This window comes from Panthera uncia, chromosome E1, assembly GCF_023721935.1.
Source record: "Panthera uncia isolate 11264 chromosome E1, Puncia_PCG_1.0, whole genome shotgun sequence".
Classification (NCBI taxonomy): domain Eukaryota; kingdom Metazoa; phylum Chordata; class Mammalia; order Carnivora; family Felidae; genus Panthera; species Panthera uncia.
Window position 1 is genome coordinate 7,471,567 of NC_064814.1, and position 19,561 is coordinate 7,491,127.

General features: G+C 44.0%; 1 protein-coding gene across 1 annotated transcript in view; it reads left to right on the top strand.

The window, feature by feature from the left end:
- Positions 1 to 515: 515 nt before the first annotated feature.
- ZNF652 (zinc finger protein 652) overlaps positions 516 to 19,561 on the top strand; it is a 56,801-nt gene continuing 37,755 nt past the window's right edge. Inside the window, exon 1 of the mRNA XM_049635872.1 lies at positions 516 to 841. The gene's annotated coding sequence lies outside the window, so the exon portion shown is untranslated. The remainder of the gene's footprint in view (positions 842 to 19,561) is intronic.

A 19,561-nucleotide genomic window follows, 5' to 3' on the forward strand; every position in this document is an offset into this window, starting at 1 on the left:
TTCATAAGCCAAGGGCTCTCTTACTTCCGAGTCTCCCTTGGGCCCGCTTTCCTACTTTGGTCCCCCTTCTTCACTTTACCTTCCCCTGAATCCTCACCCGCCCCTACTTCAGGGAGGCTCCCACCCTCTGCCCCAAGCTCCCTCCCACTCTGCGACTTGGCTTCCTTTCAGCAACCACGCCCCCAGACCCCGGGAGGGCGGCGCGCACGCGCAGTCCACGCCTTTACCTGGGCGCTCGGCAGTGGGCGGAGTGGGGGAGGGCGGGGGTGGAGCGGGAGCCGGCGGTTATCTGGGCGGCGGGGCGCTCACATTGTGGCAGCGGGGAGAAAAGGTGCGCCGGGGCCGGCCCGAGGGGGCTGCGCATGCGCGCCGCCGCGCCCAGCGGCCGGGATGCCAGGGGGGCGGGCGGAGGGAGGTGTCGGCTCCCCGTTGGGCGGGGGGGCGGGCGAGGGACGGGGCCGCGGGCGCGCGCGCGCTCTCGCCGCCGCTCGCCCTCCCTCCCTGCCCCCGGCTCCGCACACACAACCACACACGCACACCCCCTCCCCTGCCTCCCTCCCCGCGCGCCGCCCGCCCCGCCGGCCCCGCTCGCCCTCGCGCGCTCGGAAGGGAGTCGCGAGACGTCGGAGCGGCGGCCACGTAGCGCTGCGGCGGCGGCGGCGGCGGCGGCGGCGGCCGAGGCCGGGTCTGCGGAGCGGCCCTGAGGACAGACGTTGGGCGGGGGGGAGGGGCCGGCCCGGCCGGCGGTTGTTACTCGAGCGCCGCGGCTACAGGCCCCCCGCCGCAGGATGGACCGCCGAGGCGGCGGTCGGGGCGGCGGAGGCGGAGGCGGCCGGCCAGGGTGAGTAGGGGCCCCTGCCCCCCACGCACACGCCACAGTCGCGGCTGCGCCCCTTGCAGCAGCCCTTCCTCTCCGCCGCCCGCCGGGCCGGCCGGGGCTCGGGCGCCGGGTTAACCCTTCGCCGAGGCAGCTGCGTGCGCTAGGCCGGAGCAGCCCCCATCCGGCGGGGAGGCCCGGGGCGCTGCGCTCCTCCGGCCGCGAGCTCGGGCCGGGGGCGCCCGCTCCTGCTCCTTCGCCCCCTCGCTCCCGGACCCGGGCCGGGCTCCGGTTTTGCAGAGAGCCCGCTCGCCCCGAGGCCCGAGGGGAGGCTGGGGTTGCCTGGGTTAGCGGGCCGAGGGAGGTTTGCACCGGTCCTCCTGCGAGCCTTCCCCTGCCCTGCAGCTGGTGGCTTGCACCCACTGCCTCCCCGGCCCTGCGGCTGCGCCCAAACCTCCAACCCCCGGAGTATTGTGCCGCCTGAGATAAAATGCATCCAGTGTATACCCGCCCAGCACTCACCCCAGAGGGTAATGCAGACCTTTCTCCTCCCCCACCTCCTCCACCCCTCCAATCAGGCTCTACTTAAGATTCTTAGATGGGAGACAGTAAAGGTAGTGACACCCCCGTTACATCTGCGCCGAACATGTTCATTGTCGAGGGATGTCTCCTGTAGAAATGATAAATGCCCCTGCCTCACCCTCGAAGTCTGTCTTCACGATTTGAGATCCCATATGCTGTTCTTTGAAGAGGGCCAGTCTTTGATCACATCTAGTACATCCCTCCCCCACAACACACACACACACACACACACACACGCACACGCGCGCGCACACACACACACACTTCCTGATTGCCAGAGCAGCCCCTGTCATCGCGGATCCATTGTCAGGAATGGCTTGTGCCAATCAAAGGAATGTGCTCTTGCCTTTGGAAAAGGATTCTTTCCACAACCATGTCCTCAGGATGTTCCTGCGTGAGTCTGTCTCTGATTGTCCCCATGTTCAAGCGTCGTTATCAGAGTGTTTTGCTGATAGGCATCTCCTGTGTACCCTCAGTAATCACTGAGTGGTGCTTTTTTCCTCAGTTGATGAGATACATAGGGTGTGTGGGTATTTCGTTTATTTTGTGATGAGGTTTAACATCAGTCGTCAAGGTGCAGTAAATAAATAGGGTAATAATTTGGGGAAGAATGTGTATTTTTTTCCAGAGATGGCCAGGCCTGTATTGTTCTGGGAATGGCAACTAGCACATGCTTTGTTGACAACATGTGTATGCGTAAGGAATGAGGGGCTGGCGCGCGCGCGTGTGTGTGTGTGTGTGTGTGTGTGTTGAATGCAGGTGATGTTCCCGCCTCGGGCTGATTTGAGAGTGGTCAACTGAACCGTGATGGTCGGGACTGGCAGGGCATCTTGGTTGTCTGTATCAGGACTGTGCACATGTATTCAGATAGATACTACCTTTAGTATACTTTTGTTTAAAATGTGCACCTCTGAGTTGTAGGGATTCTGGAAATGTCTGCTTCAGCGGTTCTTAACCTTTCTGTGGGGTCACCGAAGCCTTTAGGGGCTGTCTTCTTAGTGAAAGAGACACACACAATTTTGTATGCAATTACAGTCCCCTTGAAGCTAGTCCTGGGACCTCAGGTTAAGATCTATATTATGCAAAAGTGAAAGGAACTTGAGTTCTGTGTTTTGTTTCCCAAGGTTTGGCATTACAGTACTTTGGTTCTGAGCAGCAAGCTCAGATAACAAAGTGGATTATATATGTATCCTTGTGTTTTGTTCCTTGATTACAGTGGGTCACGTATTTGTAAGGCATCATTCCCTGTCTTCCTGTAGAAGGAGATGTGCGAATTTCAGAAAAAGTTAAAACTGGACTCAAAACAATTTGTCCCAATTTGACCAATGGATGATGCATGCTCCTTGCACCGTATTCTAAATGCAGCACATTTCAGCATCAAAGTCGGTGGTCTGTTTCATGATGACTATCCGGAATGTTTATGTGTTGATTGAGGTTGATTTGGTTTCTTAAAAGAAGGCTTTATCATTCCCATAATAGAGCACCTTCTCCGTGCAGAGTTTTTCCACCTTTATTAAATATGATTTCATGTCTTCATTCAGGGTGGCACTGCCATCAGAATCATCTTCTTTTAAAGTTTTGGTTTAATGGAAAGATCTGAACTGCAGTTAGGGAATTCGGTCTCCATGTTTAGAACTTAGAACTGGACAGTAACGTTGCACCATCCTGGGATAAATATCAGCTATTCTTGTTTTTTTTTTTTTTTTGGGACAGAGAGAGACAGAGCATGAACGGGGGAGGGTCAGAGAGAGAGGGAGACACAGAATCGGAAACAGGCTCCAGGCTCTGAGCCATCAGCCCAGAGCCTGACGCGGGGCTCGAACTCACGGACCGCGAGATCGTGACCTGGCTGAAGTCGGACGCCTAACCGACTGCGCCACCCAGGCGCCCCGCTATTCTTGTTTAAATCACTCTGCATCCAGCTTTTGCCTTCTGATTATATTTCAACCAAGAGAGATTTATTCCAGCTTGTGATGGTGCTGTGATGGGCAGTGACATTAAAGAAACACAGGCCCCGGCTTTCTGGGAGCTTACATTTCCAACAATATTTTTTCCATAAAGAATCCTTTGAGACCTTCATATTTTTTGCGTTTTTTTGGGGGGTTCTGAGAGGCCGAGGAATTCATGGTATTAACAGCTTTTTGGAAGGCAAGGGAGCCTTGGAATCTTGCAAAGAACCTGTTCCACACACCTGAAGAATAGCATTTATTCTAATAATTATGCCGTGTACCCTATGAAGTTTGAAAGCATGCTGAGATTGCAAATATTGCACTTTTTATTATCTCATAAACATGCTTGAAGTGGCTTGTATTACAGGCTTGTTTTATATTTTTTTGTTCATGTCATGCCTGAAGTTTTACTGTCGGAAATTATTTGCCTATCCTAAGCCCAGACCATCTCAGAGTTGCAAATATGTTACTTTTCTTTGTCAGCCTAGTGTGGTGCCAGATCGTTAAAATCTCAGGGGGGCAGTGTGCTTCCTTGATTGAATATTGCTGCACCGCTTCTAACTAGTCGCTTACCTAGTTAAACACCCACACACCGCAGAGCAGCTGATCCTGTAACACCTATGGCTGTGAGACCAGAGTTCTGACTGCCAGATTCAGAGCTTGGAAGGGTGGAAAACAGTCGCCTAGCAGTGGAACACTTAAGGAGTAGTAGCGCCAGCAGGTCACTCATTAATACAAACAGCTTGCTTTAGCTTCTTTAACACCCTTCTTCAGACACCCTTCCCTTAGGACGTTTCAGATCAGCAGCTCCTACTCAAGGGAGACAGCACCTACTTTCCGCAACTGTGGCCTCAAGATCCGAGTCGCGACGCCCAGAGCTGTTTCCATTTCTGCTCTGAGTATGGGAAGTAATCTTGTAGTGTGGTAAGACGATACTTTTCAAGTCTGTAGAAAAAAGTTGATCAGCAGCGCTACTGATGGGATTTTGCTTTTGAATTGTCTGGAGCCTGTCGAAGAAGTAAACTGTGAAAGCGAACGGTTTAAAAAAAAAAAAAAATCACCCTTCACTCCAGGGTTTTAGCAGTTACTGGCTGTATGGCAACGGCCGTATCACCTTGATCTCTCTGGCCTCAGTTACCTCACCAGGAGAATGGGATTTGTTATGAAGATCAGAGATGCTGTGTGCAAGCTTCTGGCAGTTCCTGGCACATGTACCTGTTAAGGAGGCAGTAAATGGCAGGAATGGCTGATGTGGGAAAATGCAGATCATTCTGGTTTGCAAGAGGTCCGGTGTTTCACTTGTGCAGATTTGGGAGGAAAAAATTGCAAATATTTGACTTGGAGCGCACCGAAGTCTTGCAGGTGCAGTGTGCTTATTGGAACTTTGATTTGTTGCTCTATGGCTGGCTGAATGTGGTGGAGACCGTAAGACTTAGCTCCAGTTTCTACAGCGCTTACCCGCAGGCTGTGCTTGTTTTAAGCGTGTTCAGAGCTTCTGTGGTGAAAGGGGTGTTTCGGGACGTTAACGTATCTCGGTGCGTTCTGTGTCCAGAGCTGAATCATGTGCAAAGCCTTGTGTAAATTGTCACGGCTAACGTAAGCCATAAAGTGCTCGGTAGAATCAGTGAAGACATCAGACGCTTATTTTAGTTAATCTGTTTGTTTATAGAGCAGTTAGGTTTGATTTTAAGAAACACTTAGGGACATTCTCGCCTAAAGAATTCCCACTGCTCATCTGAGGTTTTGATCATAAACTGTCATTAGGGTTATAAGTCTGACTGCCTTAGGCATTTTTGCTTCGGTGGGTGAAGGAAAGAACAGTCAAGTCGCCTTACCTGGCAGATTTTATCAACTCTCTACTTTTGGCCTGTACCTACAGATTGTGTGTGTGTATCCCTAGCCTTGTTTTTAGCCCCAAAGGTGGTTTTGTAAAAATATGACATTTTTTTTCCTCTTTAAAACATAGGGTAAGAGATTGATTACTTCGAAAAGTAGATTCAAGGGCATGTGTACGGTTCTATTCAGTGCATGGAGCTTTTAAAATAGAATTTCTTGGGTTCCATAGAATTAAATTATTCTGTCATTTTTGCCAGATATCGTTGTGATAAGCCAGCGAACCCGCAAGAGTTACGTAGAGACTTTTCAAATAAGGTAGACACATCAGTAATGCATTAGGATTTACCTCAAGGGAATCTGTTAATCCCTGTTTTCTTGTATTATTGAGCCACCTAGGGGCTTTCCCATCAATGGAAATCAGTCACTAGTATTGGATTGCTGATAAAGAGGGATTGGCAAATAATGGCCTTAGATTTGCCTTAGGTTTTGCAGAACACTTGAAAAAATTTAATCTTGGCCAGATGTATCATAATAAGAGGACTTGAGCCAGGTGAGCCCAGACTGACTAAACAAATAAAATTGGGATGATTGAGCTACGTGTTTTTTTCTCAACCAGACTACATTTTGCTAAGTAAACTTTCTCTGGGGACGAGGGTGCTATTTTTCTTTTTTTCTTTTTAATTGTTTTAAATGTTCTATTTGATTTTTTAAGAGACAGAGAGGGACAGTTCATGAGCAGGGGAGGGGCAGAGAGAGAGAGAGAGGGAGACACAGAATCGGAAGCAGGCTCCAGGCCCTGAGCTGTCAGCACAGAGCCCGACGCGGGGCTCGAACTCGTGAACTGGGAGATCGTGACCTGAGCTGAAGTCGGACGCTCGACCGACTGAGCCACCCCAGGCGCGCCTGTTTTTCTTTTAACTGTTATTTTTTCTGGTGTACTGGCGTCACGGGGCCTAGTGGAGAGCGAGGTGCTTCTGAACGTTTCTTGGTAAACCAGTCCGTGTGGTGAGAAGGGATTGTTGGAACAGAAATAGAAACGAGGCAGGGTGCGGCTCCATTGCCTGACTTCGGGGCCTTGCTCTGCATGTGGCATCCGAGGGTCAGTACTCTCGGCCGGATTTGTTTCATAAGGGTAAACCGTGTTGGGTGATTCCCTTTTGTCTTGGATGCTAGTCGTGGATATAGTCGTGAAGAGCTTTGGAATTTAGACTTTTTCAGCTTTGGAATTTTGATTCGGTTTTGGGGATTCAGTGGCATATAACTTCTTAATTACCCTGTGTGGCCTACGAAATGAGTATAAGTAGGCCCTCATGAATTGTTTTCGTCCTTTCAAATGTGCCATTTTAACGTGTCTCAAGTCACATCAGTGGCCTGTGGACATTGACACATATGATAAAGTGTTGGGTTTTTGGAGGGGGTGAGGAGTGTGTGTGTGTGTGTGTGTGTGTGTGTGTGTGTGTGTGAGATGTTTCAGTTGTACGGATAAATCTGTGTTTTTTTTTTACCCAGTTCCTCCTAAGAGGAGGGGATTTGAAGTTCCCTTGCCTGAAAGATCCTTATTAGAGAGCCGGGCAGTTTTCTTTGTAGCCTCCAGAGCAGACAGAGTCCTCCAGATAAACTCAACAAAAGTTTGGAAAAAACCTAAATGTCCATCTGTATAGAAATTGGGTAAATAAACTAGGGTATGTTCACGCAGCAGGGTAAATTTTATAGCCGTAAAAAAGAATGAGAAAGCCACGTATGGCTGTGGAAAATCTCTAAGCGGTGTATAAGTGGAGTACAGGATTGCTCATTTGATTTGTGTGTGGTGTCTTTCACTCAAAATTATGTTTATAACATTCACTCTTACTTTCGCGTGTAATAACTCATTTTGCCTCATGTAATATTCAGTTGCATATACTGTAATAATTTATTTGTCCATTCTCCCATTGATGGGCATTTGGGTTATTTCTGGTCTTGGCTGTCGTGAGTAGTGGTGCTCTATCCGCTATACTTTCTTCTTAAAATGTTTGATCCATGTGGATGTATACCTAATAATAATTTTTTTTTTTTTTTAATTTAGAAAAGTGTCCCTCACCTCTCCGGAGGGAAATGATAATGCCCTATTTTAAATTACATTTTGAAATATTTAGTGGGAATGATTTCAAACCATTTTTTAAATGGTTTGAAATTTTCAAACCTAGCTTGGAGTTGTACCATATTAAGAGAATTCTGAAGTCAATCTACAAGCAAACCCTATGTATTTTCATCCCAAAAGAGGGGCTTAATGTGACAGAATAGGTCTTAAAAATAGTTACATCTCTTGAAAGGTTTGTCTTTGTAACTGCTAAATATTTCTTTTACTGCTTCATTTCAGAATATTCATATAATAATCCTTCTTGCATTGCTAGTTATTAAAAGTGTTTAGTTAATATTTTTATAACGTGGTATAATTAAACTTTTTGGAAACTCGGGGTTTTAAACACATAGCAACAGGAGAAATTTACTGAAACACAGTCAACCTGGTGTTGAATATTTTGAAATTTGGTCGCCCTGCCGGGTTGGTCGGTGGAATGTAATTGTATGTGCCCACGAACCATAATAACTGCTGAGGCGTCGTCATTTCCATTGAAAACTGCATTTGATCACATTTTTTTTTTTTTGCTGTAATTGCAGTATTGCCATTTTCTCCCTCTTACTGCCCAAACGTGGAAATCGCGATTAAAATACAAATTTATAAAGCAGTAGTTCAACCAAGGGCGATTTTACCTCCGGGAGATAGTCGGCAAGGTCTGGAGATAGCTCTGATTTGACACAAGGAGGCCCTGGGCCGGGGGGGGCGGGGGGGTGTGGTGGGGCTACCGGCCAGAGATGTGGCTAAACATGCTACAGGGCCCAGGACGGCCCCTCATAACAAAGAATGATCTCTCTGCTCTAACACGTCAGCCGTGCTGAAGTTGAGAAACACTGCTATGAGGCACCTCACTGGGCTGATGCTACGAGGCAGGTAGCAATTGTAGCATTGACTTTGTTGGATTTAGCACACTGAAGTCACATTTAGTTTATTTAGTCTACAGAAGAAATAAGCTAGGTAGTTTTCTAAACTGTAATAAGGTTTTATTATTTATTTATTTATTTATTTATTTATTTATTTTTAGTTTATTATTTTGAGAGACCGTGCACGCGCACATGAGCAGGGGAGAGGCAGAGAGAGAATCCCAAGCAGACTCCGAGCTGTCAGCCTGGAGTCCAGTGCAGGGCTTGAACTTAGGAGCCTTGAGATCATTGACCTGAGCCGAAATCCAAGAGTGCCACGCGTCACCAATTGAACCACCCACGCGCCCCCAAGGCAGACACATTTTAACTTTTCTGATCCTAATGGGCATCTCCTCCTGCTCCAAAAGAAAATATTTGCTTGTTTGACATAAGGTATTTAAAAAAAATTTTTTTTCAATGTTTATTTATTTTGGAGAGAGAGTGAGAGCGTGAGAGAGGGAGACCCAGAATCCACAGCAGGCTCCAGGCTCTGAGCTGTCAGCGCAGAGCCCGACGCGGGGCTTGAACTCACAGACCGCGAGATCACGACCTGAGCCGAAGTCGGACGCCTAACCGACTGGGCCACCCAGGCGCCCCTACATAAAATATATTTAAATCTTGTAAGTTAAACTTAATGTTGCTCAGTGACAACAATGTTCAAATTAAATTTGGAAAATACATGCATAGTATAAAAATTTTCTACTTCCATGTGGCTGGTTTCTTCCTGTCAGGTCGTGGTAAAGGACGTATACACTCGTGCCCCTGTTCCACCTTGTCGGGTATTGTAACGATGTCCAAGAGGTAGTTTGTTCTGCCTCCCATTCTCTCTCTGACCTTTTCATCAGCTCCAGTGGAAAGTTAGATTTTTTTCTTTGAGGATGACTTCTAAGGTCAGGTGGTGAACAGGTTTTAGTGAACACTAAAAAGATTTGTCCACAGAGGCCAGATGTTGCAGAATGGGACCGTTCTCCATCTAAAACTGTTTATTGAGTTCTCCATAGCGCTCTTTCTCAAACTTTCTGACCGTGACCCACAGTAAAAAGCAGCGCGTGTGTGGTCATGGGTGTTCTCTCACATCAAGTACCCCTACCCACAGCTGAAGCAAGACTTCATGAAACAGTGCTCACCTTGCCCTTACCATTTGTGAAGCATTCTGTTGTGTTTTGTTTTTTTTTTAAATTCTATTTCATTTAAAAAAATTGGGTTGGGTCGGGCAGTTTGAAAATCACCTCCCTATATCGTCCTTAACAAAAAGCATTTTTTTTTAAATGTTTACTTATTATTGACAGACCGAGCATGAGCAGGGGAGGGGCAGAGAGAGGGGGAGACACAGAATCAGAGGAAGCAGGCTCCAGGCTCGAACTGTCTGCACAGAGCCCGACGCGGGGCTCGAACCCCCAAACTGCGAGATCGTGACCTGAGCTGAAGTCAGACACTTGACCCACTGAGCCCCCCCGGGCGCCCCATATAGAAAGATATTTTTAACTGTATAGTATAACTTTCTTTAACACAGAGCCTGGTTTAGACAATCATTTGCTTATGTAGAATGAGTACAGAATAAACGTATAGCAAGGACTCAGTGGTGAATGTTTACTTCTATGTGAAAATCAGACTCCAGGGTCGAACTGTGTTTCAGAGACCGCCCTATCAGAAAAGCACTTATCAGAACCTCGTTCTCCAGAAGGATAAAAACTTAAAAGTTACATGGTTGGCATTGTCTTTCATTTCTGTACCCAAAGTTATATATAGTGTCTGTATTTTTGCTACTTATCAACCTGTACAAAGCACTTGCCATTTAATCCTCATATAACCCTTTGAGGTAGTGTATTATTACCCCATTTTACCAGCAGGGAAATTGAGACAAAGTGAGGTTATGTAACTTGCCAAGTTAAATATGTTCTTTTCTTGGCAATGAGATTTTATAAGAAAGGACCCATTAAATCATTTTATTTTGCTAATTAAAAACTGAAGTTTAAAAAAACCGAATTTAAAAGCCCAGAAATATTTCTGACTTTCAGAACCCAGAGACTGCGTCAGGCATTCGTTTTAATTTTTAAGTTAATGTACAGTGAAATTGACACTTTGGTACGTGTGCAGTTCTGTGAACATCAGTACATGTTACGGACTCGTGTAACCGCCGCCACAGTCAGGAGACAGAACGGTTCCATTGTCTGGAAACACTCCTGCCACAGTGCACTCCCCCACCCTCCGAACCTGGCAGCCGTTGATCCGTTGTTCATCATGAGTGTTTTCTCTTGTGGAGAATGTTACCTAAATGGGATCATACCGCGTGTAACCCTTTGAGACTGCTTTCAGCATAATACCTTTGAGATTCGTCCTAGTTTTTGTAGGTATCAACATTGTGTTCCTTTTTATTGCCAAGTAATATTCTGTCCTATTCTGTGGATGGATCGCACTGTTTTTCCATTCACCTGTTGAAGGCCATTTGGATTGTTTCCAGTTTTTGGTGATTCTAAGCAAAGCCTCCGTAAATGCTCACGGACGGCTTTCAGAGCGACTGTAAGTTTTCATTTCTCTAGAGTGCATACCTAGGAACAGGGTTGCTGGGTCATGTAGTGTGTATGTCAGGTGTGTTTTCCAGAGTCAACGTGCTCCTTTGCATCCCCACCAGAAACCTGAGAGTTCCAGTTCTGCATCTCTGTCAGCACCTAATAATGGTCAACATTTTTTTGATTTTAGTCATCATTTGGAGCCTTATGACCAGAATCTGGGTGGTAGGCCCAGCTCTACCATCAACCAGCTGTTGACCTTTAAAGGAGCCATTTAACTTTTCTGAGCCTCTGTTTCCTTGTCTCTCTTATAACCGAGAATATCGAATGTGTTGTAAGTTCTCCTGCAGTTCCCAAATCCATTGATTTGGAATGAGAAGTCCTTGACAAGAGGACAGATTTGTGTTTGCTTGTGCAGAAAAAGCCTACTGACCCGTCTTCTAAGCTAAAGTAAGAACACTGTAAGCAGTATACATATTTATAAATAGAATCCATATGAAATTACTTGATATTTATAACTATAGTTAGTCGTTTGGAGCTAAACGTGACATTGTGATGGTGTGTGTCACATCTATAAGCAACAGTCATGCAGCTAATGTTACAGTTAACGTTGGCAGCCTATAATCTTTTGGCTAATGTTGGATATTTTTATATTGTAATTATTCCTTAGCTCTCTAGGGTTACAGTTTGCAAAATTTAATAGCAAATACTTTGCCATTTTCTTTTTCTTTTTTTTTTTTTTTTTTTTTTTTTTTTTTTTTTGAGAGAGAGAGCATGTGAGTGTGAGCAGGGCTGGGGCAGAGGGAGAGGAAGAGAGGCAGGGAAGGAGAGAATCTTAAGCAGGCCCCATGCCCAGCGCAGAGCCCAACTCGGGGCTCGATCCCAGGAAGATGAGATCATGACTTGAGCTGAAATCAAGAGTCAGGCACTTAACCAGCTGAGCCACCCAGGTGCCCAGAGGATCACATTTTAAAAAAGATTACGTATTTAGCTACTTGTCCTTAATGACTTTTTTTGAGTAGCAGACAAGTTGCCTCAATATAGCATTAAAAAAATAGCTTTATTATTTTTCTAAACAATTATACATGCTTATTTAAAACTAGGTAAGGATTTCCGAAAAATACAAAGAAAAGAAGTATCTCCTTCCCCATCCTTACTCTATCCTGAGACATCTCTCGGTATGACTGTACAAGACATACTTGTAAGGACATGGTTTTACATTAATGAGATGACATGAGCCGGCTCTTTAGTCTTTTTTTTTTTTTTTTTTTCTGATGTGGACATACTTCAGTGTTAAATAATATAAATCCATATCACATCTGGATGGCTACGTAGTATGCTGGTGTCTGTGTGTACCATTATTTATGTTTCAAGTTTTTTGTTATAATAAATAATGCTACAGTGAATGCCCTTGTATACACATCTTTTTATGCTTGTGGCATTATCTTCTCCTGGTGAATTCCTTGATGGCTAGGTCCAAAAGAATGCACATGTCACACTTAGGAAAATAGCACTGAACCCCTCTAAGGAAGGTTACTCCCTACTTAGATAATCTGTGTGCCAGGCAATGTCATACATCAGGCTATTTTGGCATTAGCCAGTTTGGGATTAAAGCCATAAAACATATGTACACATGTTTGTACATGGGTCCTGCTGAAAAAAACCAGCCCATTCGCTAATTGATAGTCTTTGCCAAGTAAACCCGAGAATGTGTAAAAACATCAAAGCCTTAAAAAACAAAGTTTAAAAATTACTTTGGAGAAAAGTTAACTGATAAAGCAACCTGCTTTTTTAATTCAAAGGGAATCTTTTAATTAAAGTGATTATAAATAACTCAATTTGTGTTATTCCAATAAGTTCTGTTAAACATTTTTTTTAAATAATTTTTAAATTTTGGAATAATTTTAGGCTTTCAGAAAAATTGTAGAAAGAGTATTTGTCTACTCCTCATCCAGTTCCCCTTACTGTTAAGTTCTTACATAACCTTGTTAAAGTCTTACATAAACTAAGGAAACAACATTGGTATATTACTATCAACTCCATATTTAACCCAGAGTTCACTAGTTCATCAACAACTATCCTTTCTCTATTTGGAAACATCCTAAATCAGGCTTTTAAACTCCGTGCTTAAATGAACTTGAATATCTGTTCATAGATTAATTTTAGTCATACATTGTATGTACCATACGTAATGTGTCTGGGTCTGTATTTAGACAAATATAACTCGTCTTTAGCACTAGTATCTCTGAAAGTTATCTTTTGACATTTACAGGCAGTTTTGCCCAAGGCCATTTTAGGGTAAACTTGAAGATTTTTTTCTCTACCCGTCTGTGTTCCATATAGAAATACGGGGTGTCTGGGTGGCTCAGTTGGTTAAGCATCTGACTCTTGATTTCGGCTCAGGTCATGATCATGCGGTTCGTGAGTTCGAGCCCCACTTCGGGCTTGCACTAACGGTGTGGATCCTGTTGGGGATTCTCTCTCTCCCTCTCTGCTCTTACCCCACTCATGCTTTCTCTGTCTCTCTGTCTCTCTGTCTCTCTCTCTCTCTCTAACTTTTAAAATAAAAGTAAGAAAAATACAATCTATAACATGGATGAGTGTAACTTGCACAGGGGCACCCTTTCCCATATAGTTACAAGTTGCTGTCTCCAGGACCACGTGAAAAATAGCCATCTTTTATTTACTGGGAAATTAACTTGTCTCTTAATCACAGGTAGTGGTCACCAGTCTACTCTGCCTATAACGTCTGTAATGACTGGCTCTGAGAGAATTTTAAGTATTAGGTGGTTCTTTAAAAGTTTTTTTTTTTTTTAATGTTGATTTATTTTTGAGAGAGACAGAGACAGAATGCGAGTGGGGTAGGGGCAGAGAGAGAGGGAGACACGGACACAGAAGCAGGCTCCAGGCTCTGAGCTGTCAGTACAGAGCCCGACGCGGGGCTCGAACTCGAGGACTGTGAGATCATGACCTGAGCCAAAGTCGGACGCTCAACTGACTGAGGCACCCAGGCACTCCAAGTATTAGGTGGTTCTTGAGGGAGAAACAGGTGCTGGCCTTGAGAAAGAACACCATTATACTTGGGTGTCTTTGACTCTACGCTTTCTAATGCAGAGAATCCTTCCCGAGGTAAACCATGGCATCTAAACTCATATTAATTTGAATCACTCCTGGAAACTGTTTGGTTTATGGGAGAGGAGGAAGGAATTGGGAACATTAAAATAGATGTGGATTTTTTTTTTTAATATGTATTTATTTTTGAGAGAGAGAGACAGAGTGCGAGCAGGAGAGGGGCAGAGAGAGGGGGAGACAGAATCTGAAGTGAGCTCCAGGCTCTGAGCTGTCAGCACAGAGCCCGACGTGGGGCTTGAACTCACAAACCACGAGATCATGACCTGAGCCGCAGTCGGTCGCTTAACCGACTGAGCCACCCAGGCACCCCAAAATAGATGTGGATTTTAAAAAAATCACTTTTCTTCCTGAATAAGTGGGACTCCTTGAGTGTGCCCTCCATCAACACGCCACATTTTTTTTTTTTTAATGAAAAAAAAAATCCTCTTAAGCATTCTAGGAAACAAAAATGTGATCCAGAAAAGCTTCAAGAAGAAGGTGCATTTGAGCTAGGTCTTAAGAGATGGCTAGGATTTTATAATTGGATGATGGGGGAGCAGCCATGTTTTAGGTAGATGGAAAAAATGGCATAGTCAAAGATTTCGAGGTAGAAACAGTCAAGGTGTGTTTGAGAGAGGGCACAAGGATGTTAGACGGGAGAGGAGGCCCTTGGGAGCTAAAACTGAAAACGTCAGTTTGGCTCAAAACTTTTGGAATGCTCTGCTGAGGAGTGGTAGCTTATTCCAAGGCTTTAGAAACCAATAAAGATTTTGTAGCTGGGGAGTTACATGATCCACATTCTTTAGGAAACTGGGGTTTAGAAGATCTGTGTGTAATGTGGTTTGAAAGAGGGAGTCAGACAGACCGTTACAACCTGTGTACGAGGTGATTAGGGCCTGAACCGGGAGGTCGTGTTAGCAGTCGGAACAGAGAGGACAGGGCACTTGGTTAAACGAGCACTTGCCGGCTCATGAGAGAGAGGAGTGAGGCGGAGGGAAGAGCCAAAAAGGAACACGAGGTTTGGAGCCTCGGTCAGAGGCTGCAGCTGATTCACTGGGACCTTCGGCGGACTTGACCGTAAAATAAAAACCGAGAGGCAATAGCGTCCTGGAATCGGGGTCAGACACGTAGCGCTGTGCTTTTCGAAACAGAAAACAAACGTGCCGCGTAGACTTGAGGACACGTGGTATTTGCTGACCTAGGATGGAGGGAGCACACCAGGAATGGAAGGAGGTAGGTTTTTATGTAACGGCTGAGAGCCGCGGTTCTCTCCCGACCGGCTTTTGTGCGGTGAAATGCTTCAGACCGTTGTGCCCGCGGTAACCCCGCCACCGCCACGTTGACTGAACAAGAAGAGAATCCTGGTCCCCTCACAGGACAGCAAGTTTTACGCAACGGTCTTTCCGTTGGACCCATGTATGCAAAGTGACAGACCCTGCTATGTCGTGTATCAGCCAGAGAATGCGCAGGAGGCCGTTTGAACGCCAGTCCCTACGGAAACCTTGGCTGTGGCCTTGAGCAGTGTAGGTCTGAAACCTTACCTGCAGCCAGATGTACATAGTTCCACGTAAAGGCAAAAGAAGGTTGTGGTGTTACCGTTCTGTCCTTGAAAACTTTAAAAGCAAAACCCAGCAGCGGCTACTGCCTAGAAGGTTGGATTCCAGTCTTGACCGAGCGGTGACCTTCCCAGGTAGTTGTTTTACTCCTATCACATTTAATTTTTCCTTTATATTTGATCATTGTGTGTGAACGTATTCGGGATTATAGTCTTATTAAGGCAGAAATACACCATATTGCCCACATTATAGTTTTTAGAGATAACGAGTTTTGAGTTGGATAAAGAGAAAATGAAGTAGTGGTCCTAATGTGAAGGAATTTTCACACAATATTTTACTTTCTCTTTAATTCCGTAGATCAGAATGTCAATTTAGATTTAATTGTAGTTGTTGTTATATTTTTTTCTACGTTGTCAGATTAGGGTTCTGTATGTTTCTAAGTTATGATCCTGGTTTTTGGTCTTTTTAAAAGGAGGTAAGGCTGCTTTTGAGTAAAGCCTTTTTATGTTACAGAAATTCTCCAATATAGGGACACCTGAGTGGTTCGGTCGGTTGAGCATCCGACTTCGGCTCAGGTCATGATCTCACAGTTTGTGGGTTTGAGCCCCGCGTCGGGCTCTGTGCTGACAGCTCAGAGGCTGGAGTCTGCTTTGGATTCTGTGTCTCCCTCCCCTGCTCTCTCGCTCTCTCTCTGTCTCTCAAAAATAAATAAAAAATTAAAAAAAGAAACTCTCAAATATAAAAAAGAAAAAAGAGAGAAATGTGATAAATCTAATTTGTCCATCTCCCAGCTTCAACAGTTATCTCTACATGGCCAATTTTGTTTCATTCATATATATATTTGCCCTCACTATACTCCTTTTTCCAGTTCCTTTGAAGCAACTCTAGGGGCATCTGGCTGACTCAGTTGGCAGAGCATCTAACTCTTGATCTCTAGTTTGTGAGTTCGAGCCCCATGTTGGGTACGGAGATTACTTTAAAAAAATTCTAGACATCATATCTTATTATTTATAAATCTAAGAATTCTTTCTGAAAAAGACAACTGCAATACCATTATTACATTTAAAAACTTCCTGAACATCATTAAGTATTCAATCGGCGTTTATATTTTTCAATGAACTCATAATTGTTTTTCCAATTTGTTTTTTCAACAGACATAGGCTAGAATGTTGAATTAGGGTCCAAAGAAGAGTGATTAGTTAATTATGTCTGTTAAGTCTCTTTAATCTATAGGTGTGATCCTTCCTTCCTTTCTTTTTTTTTTTTTTTTTTCTTTTTTTTTTTTTCTTTTTTTTCTTTGCAGTTTTAGTTGAAAGATCTGGATCATTTGTTGTGTAGTTTCTCATAGTCTGGATTTTGCTGATTGCATCCATGTGGTGTCATTTAACATGTTCCTCAGTCCCTTTTACCTTTTATAAATTTGTTCTTAGATCTACAAGCTTTCTTTTTCCTTTTCTTTTTTTATTAAGACATTTTTTCATGTTTATTTACTTTTGAAGGAGAGAGAGAAGGAGTGTGAGCGGGGGAGGGGCAGAGAGAGAGGGAGACACAGAATCTGAAGCAGTCACCAGGCTCTGAGCTGTCAGCACAGAGCCCAACATGGGGCTTGAACTCACGGACTGCGAGATCACGACCTTAGCCGAAGTCGGACGCCCAACGGACTGAGCCACCCAGGCGCCCCTCACCTACCAGTTTTCAAAAGAATGAGTTGGTTCTCTTAGCAAGCTCTAAATGTGACTTTAAATGGATTTAAGCATATTTGATGTGTGTCAGTCCACTAATGTTGTCAATCCTCGTTGATACTGAATCGCCTCTGTCTTTGTCCATTAGGTGCTTATCAGGCTGGCTCCTGAGTCTTTTGACCCAGCCCTGGTAGCCTTTGATAGTTTCCTTGCTTTTCATTATGACAAGAAGTTCCAGATTTATGCATTTCCTGTCCTCTTTCCTTTTAGTAGGAAATACCTCAAAACCACAGTGGCTTCTTAGTACTGAGTTCAACACAGGTTAGAATGTTGAAGTAGTGTTTCGAGAAGAACTGCCTGCCCTCAAGGGGTTTATAGTCTTTAAAGTTGTTTTTTTTTTTCATTTTACTTACTTGCATACATTTTTTGAGGTGATAAAATCAGATTTTGATTTCTTCTTACTTGATTAAAGCAAGTTGTGGATTTCATTGTATACCAGGTGAAATCATACAGCGAAGTGAGATGAATGTCTAAAACAAGTTACATTTTATCATTTAAGAAAAGCCGAACTAAAAAGGAATGAAATGAATTTAAAAAGAAAGCGAAAACCTTGAAATGATCTACATTTTACAGACCTGTTGCCCTGTAGGAAGAATCGTTTTGTTTTTGCATAAATAGGCAACCGTATAATTTATTGGCCAGCCTGGGAGATGTGTGAGAGGGGCATTATTAACAATTACTTTGAGAGAAACAAGTAAACCAGGGCTTTGCCCAGCGAAGTAGAATATAAACAAATTGACAGTATCCATAAGCCTCCTGAGATCAGGGAACATACCTGTTATGTTCACAGTTATGTCTGTGGCACCTGACACGTAGTTGGCGCTCAGTAAGTATTTGTTGACTGTTAGTAAAAGCCTGCTCATATTTGGAGGGTTGGTGTAGATTTTAAGTGTTTGTTAGGCTTAGTTAAATCATGATTGCGCCCTTTCCCCAACTTTCTCTCATTAACACTTGCATCTGAATGATCCGACACGTTGAATCTGAATGGGTGTGGTGAATTCATTCATTTATTTGTTAAAAATTTTTTTAAATGTTTGTTTATTTTTGAGAGAGAGCGAGAGTGGGGGAGACACAGAATCTGAAGCAGGCTCCAGGCTCCAGGCTCCAAGCAGTCTGCACAGAGCAGGACTTGGAGCTCGAACTCACAAACCGTGAGCTCATGACCTGAACCGAAGCCGGACGCTCAACAGACTGAGCCCCCCAGGAGCCCCAAATTCATTTATTTTTTTTAAGTTTGGAACTAGTTGTTTTGTTTATTATAGAATTAATCCATGTTCGTTATAAAAATATCAGAAAATCTAGATAATCTGCTTACCACCACCCCTCGCCTCTTAAAAAAAAAAAAAAAAGTCATCTGGCTTCTGGTTGGATTTTAAAGGGAGAAGAGAGCCTAGCAGTTATATATTCAACTAGTTCTTGCTCTTTCAGAATCCCTCGGACTCACCTTTTAGCCACTGGGCCTTAGTTTTTTCCATTTATAAGAGACGAGTATTTATCTGACAGGAACTTTGTCGAGGCTTAGATAAATGTGGTTTTTAGTGGGGAGGAGCTGAGGAAGGAGGGAGTGATTACTTGAACAACGTTTCTGTGATCAGAACTATCTTGGGTCTCTCTAGCCACATGTCTTACAGATATTGCCAAAAGCAGTGCCAGAAAATTTGCATTGATGTGAACTTCTGTGAAAATTCTTTGATGGTGGTAAAGGAAGTCTATGTGCAGTCAAAGTCCACGTTACTAACTAAGATCTTTTCCTAACACATAAACAGATGAAGGGGAATTACATGCAGTCCTGTGTCCTCAGGCCTCTGACTGGGCACCCTGCTCGGTCCCGTTGGCTTGGTTATCTTGACCACTCAAGACAAAAGTTATTTAAAAAAACCAAAGAAGCAGGCAAATACAGATTTATTCAGTTTTTTATTAACATCTATTTATAGTACACGTGTTGTGAAGAGCTGCGGTTTTCTTTAGGTTAAGAAACATTGTATAAAAAAAAAATCACTTGAATGTTCCCTCCACCTACTCATTTGTCTGCAAAGCCAGGAGTCTGTTCACTTCCTCTTGAGCTCAGGGCCTTTGCTCATAGGCTCGTGTTTTTAAGACATTCCAGTGCAGTTAAAATATAAATCTCGAAAGTGTGTATTGTTACTAATTAATTTATTTTATACCTTAAAAGTAACTTCTCTGGAGCTCCAGAGCAAATCGTGTCTTAAAATAGGCTGTTCATTCAGAAACTTGGACATTTGGGATTTTTGTCCTCCTGAAACATGTGTAGTCATTACCAGTTCAATGTGGAGAATCCTATTCTGGGAAAAGGTAATTAAGACTTCCATGTGGAAAAATAACTTTTGTATTTGAACATCTCCCATCTGCTTTCCCTGCTCAGGTTGTTACTGACCAGTTGTTGGGCCAGGGAGCAAAGAGCTGAGAGCAATTTTGTGTGTTG